General features: G+C 44.8%; 1 long non-coding RNA gene across 1 annotated transcript in view; it reads left to right on the top strand.

Moving 5' to 3' along the window:
• Positions 1–2,488, top strand: part of LOC117444343 (uncharacterized) — a 5,083-nt gene extending 2,595 nt beyond the window's left edge. Inside the window, exon 3 of the long non-coding RNA XR_004551772.2 lies at positions 2,431–2,488. This is a non-coding gene — a long non-coding RNA (uncharacterized lncRNA). The remainder of the gene's footprint in view (positions 1–2,430) is intronic.
• Positions 2,489–2,500: the final 12 nt, after the last annotated feature.

Genomic DNA, 2,500 nt, shown 5'->3' with positions numbered 1-2,500 from the left:
GTCAGGATTAAAGAAACATTAATCTGGTTGATTTTTTACTTCCAGGATTGAATGTTCAAATCAAGGCCTAAAACCTGGCATTTCATAAGAAAGTGATTAATATATAAACCAAATGTAATATTGGATCAAACACTACACCAAATGGACAGACACAGATTAAACATGAAGTCCCCTGGTTTGTCTCTAGAGTCTAACGGTCCGTCCACACAGCAGCTTTTCAAACATCTTGAATAGCTTGGAGCTGGGCGTGTCTGACAGCTTGGGGATTTTTTGCGAGCAATGCGACCAACAACCAATCACATGAATGTCCCGCCCCCGACATACAAAGCAAAAAACCCCGTGGATTTTATGGGAGCAATATATATTTATATAAACTCTCCAAACAGGCGAAACCTACCAGTTTCCCCACTATCTCTGCCACCTCCCTCCATGCCGGTTCCTCCGGTTTGTATCCCGGTAATAGTTCTGGTCGTAAAGAACCGGGTGATTTGCTACCGTAACTTCTCGTTTGGAATATGAGGAAATGAACTGCGGTCTGGCTCTCCCTGCTTACACGTGGTTTGATTGGCTAGCGCTCGTACTGTCAGATTTGCATACACGTGTTTGATTGGCTGGCGCTTCCAGCTCAGCTTCAAAAGTTGAACATTGCTCAACTTTTGAATCCTGGAAATCTTCGCTTCGCTCCCCCACAATGCAGTTCGGGGAAAAGCGAGGCAAAGTGACGTCATCCCCATTCAAAGTCAACGGGCAGAGAAGCGTTGGAAGCGGTGGAAGTTGCTTCTGAAGCTGCTGTGTGGACGTACCGTAACTGCCATGAGAACAATCAGATCAATGTTCCACAATCCGCCACTAGATGTCGCTCATTGTGCCAATACTGTTTATTTAATACATAACACATTATTATTCTAGTAAAAGGGCTCGCTTTGGCAAAAACCTGATCCATCCAGGCAGCCCTAAATAATAACAAGTAACCATCATGTGTGGTGCTACCTGTAGTCTTTTTGTTGATGTCTTATTGTTTTCACAGAGCTGTGGAAATGAATTCCCCCTGGGGACAAATCAATGTTCCAAAACCCGTCACTAGATGTCGCTCATTGTACCAATACGGTTTATATAATACAGATTACCACAACCGTGCTGTGGAAATGAATTCCCCCTGCGGACAATAAATCCAAACTAATTTAATATTCAATCCCACACTTAGCGATTGAGAACATAAATGCGTAACTTACCTCGTTTAAAGCACTTTCGTTGTAATACTATGGATTTAGTTGACACTACTAGCTGAGTTTCTTTTGTCCAATATTTCGCGGGCAGGTACATTGAATTAGAAGTAGAAGAAGAAGTTACAAGAACTAAAGAAAGTGAACTCATCCTAGTTTCATCTCCATAGCGTTAAACAGACCCTTCATATTTCCCTCACTATTCACTCTGAGGCTTCTGCTTTAAGGGGGGGGGGGTCCTACAGGATAACTGAGACCCTCTGGAGAGCGGGACGTTTCTTAAATCATACTCGGGTAGAACGCATCATTCACCTACATGTGATTGATTTAGCTGAATGTTAAAGGTCCTTACCTGCTGGCTGGTTAAATCAAAGTGGTTACTTTCTGTTGGCTGGGCAGTGTAGTTTTACACACCGTCTTATTTGACTTTCTCAGGACTTGAAACAGTTCTTTGGGGGCAGACCCCCACAAAGAGAAACATATATTTACACACGTAAGGTCATCATCTTAACAGTTGTTGTGCTCATCGAGTGATCCGTGAGCAGAGCATCAAGTTGGCTCTAACAGCTGAAGGCCCTCTTTCAGCCAAGCGCCTCTCTAACTCCTTTGAGCTCGCTCGCGACCCACACATCACGAGGCCGAACGTGCAGGACAGTGGAATGACAAGGACTCGGCTTGAACCGTTGCTAGCAAGAGGGTCATTCTCACGAAACTGACACAATACAATGGCACGAATGATTTTAAATATAAAACGTGATTTAGTGATATAACAAAATATTATTATAAAGAGTATCGTGGTCTCTAATTGGAACATAGAGTAATTTAAACATAGGAAGGAGATATTTTTGTAAATAATTGCATTTTTGCCTTGAATTCTCATTACCGCAACGCGTCCAGCTCCGTCTGAATGTGTGTCTTAATTTAACCTGAAAATGTTCAAACAGTCCTTCGCAGATGGCGTTCTGTTTAGATGCGGCTTTAGAGTAGAGGGGAATTATTGAAACGGGGTGTAGTGCTCCGCAGCATCCGCCGCTGAGAAAATGTGGGGCAGGGCAGTAAAGCAGGGGGGCCAAGGGCCCCTTGGCCCCCCTGCTTCCGGCGCCACTGGTCTGAAGCATTACGGCCAGTGGACTCTTCTTTAGCTCCTGAACACGTCTGCCCACGAGCCGGAGAGGAGCTGCTCAGTAACCCTGACTGTGCTCCACAGGCTCTGGTTCCATCTTCCAAGCTGAGTGAGGACAATCTGGAGAGCGCCATGAAGGTGTGTGTGTCGCCTG

The sequence above is a fragment of the Pseudochaenichthys georgianus genome, unplaced genomic scaffold (assembly GCF_902827115.2).
Source record: "Pseudochaenichthys georgianus unplaced genomic scaffold, fPseGeo1.2 scaffold_797_arrow_ctg1, whole genome shotgun sequence".
Taxonomy (NCBI): Eukaryota; Metazoa; Chordata; class Actinopteri; order Perciformes; family Channichthyidae; genus Pseudochaenichthys; species Pseudochaenichthys georgianus.
This window is presented reverse-complemented; position numbering and strand designations above follow the sequence as displayed.